The sequence below is a fragment of the Chrysochloris asiatica genome, unplaced genomic scaffold, assembly GCF_000296735.1.
Source record: "Chrysochloris asiatica unplaced genomic scaffold, ChrAsi1.0 scaffold00451, whole genome shotgun sequence".
NCBI lineage: Eukaryota > Metazoa > Chordata > Mammalia > Afrosoricida > Chrysochloridae > Chrysochloris > Chrysochloris asiatica.
Window position 1 is genome coordinate 853,951 of NW_006408969.1, and position 1,248 is coordinate 855,198.

Consider the following 1,248-nt stretch of genomic DNA (forward strand, 5'->3'; position numbering starts at 1 on the left):
TGTGTGTTGACTGCTGTTCCTCGGGCTGGTATCAAACTCAGCATTCTGACTCCCCACCCCCACCCCGTTTCCATCATGGCGGCTGGAGAACTGTGGCAGGGGGTTGGGGTGAGATACACAGTGTGGACAGCCTGGATTAATGTGGAGAGACTTAAGTTTTTCTTGGAAAACAAAAAAAAAAACCCACAAAACTCACTTCCCGAAACTTTTTGTCTGAAAACTCATTATTACAGGTTGCATTGTGCCCTTTGCCTCCAGTTATTTGTGAAGTCCAAATATCTGCTTCCCTGTAATGTGAAATAGGATTTCTGAAAATGTGATCAGCTGAAGTGAGGCTCTGCTGGAATTGGGCGAGTCCCATCTCGGGAGGCGGGGAGGGCCTTGTAAGGAGGAGAGACAGACAGTGATAACTACAGCTGTAAGCCCGCGACCATCTGGGGTCACCCGAAGCCAGGAGGCAAGGATTCTCCCTCCTCGAGCCTTCTGAGAGAACCTGATCCTGCCAACCTCCTGAATTTGGACCGCCTGCTTCCTGAACTGTGGATGAATGAATGAATATTCTTATCAGTCACCCACTTTCTGGTATGTTGTCACCACAGCCGGAGGAGGCTCACACGTCTACTTTATTTCAATGAAAATAACAACAACATCAGTGTTTTCTGACCGTCTTTAATGGATGTGAAGAACATGAACGGCCTTGGCCGTGGAGGGTGAGCGTTATCATCCACAGGAGGAAGCCGGTTGGCGAGGAGCTCTGCCCGGCCATTGTACAAATCACGCTGATGCGTCTTCAGCTGTGCCGTCAGCTGTCCCAGGAACAACAGCGTGATTTCTTTTTTTTTTCCCCAAACCACATCTGTAATTACATTCTTCTGCTTTTATAATTTATAAAACAATGAATGCATATAAAAATCTTCCCTTCATCATGGAAAAAAAAAAAAGTCCATTATAATGTTTCTTAGCTGGCTGCCCTCCAAGTTTTCTAGTAATAGCGCTAAGTGCAAAACACTTGTCACTCACCCACATAAAGTACAATGTCTATTTTAGTTAGATTTGCAATATTAACAGACTGGAAATCAATAGTTCCTGAAGAGAATTGGCCAGGGCCATAATAAATTAAGGAATTAAAATAAATAAATTGAGACATATTAATCGAGGAATTAAATAAATGAGACATGGGGAAAACCTGTGCATGAAGAATTCATTGTCTTTGCAAAGCAACAATGAAATACTTTGTTTTCTTTTTCC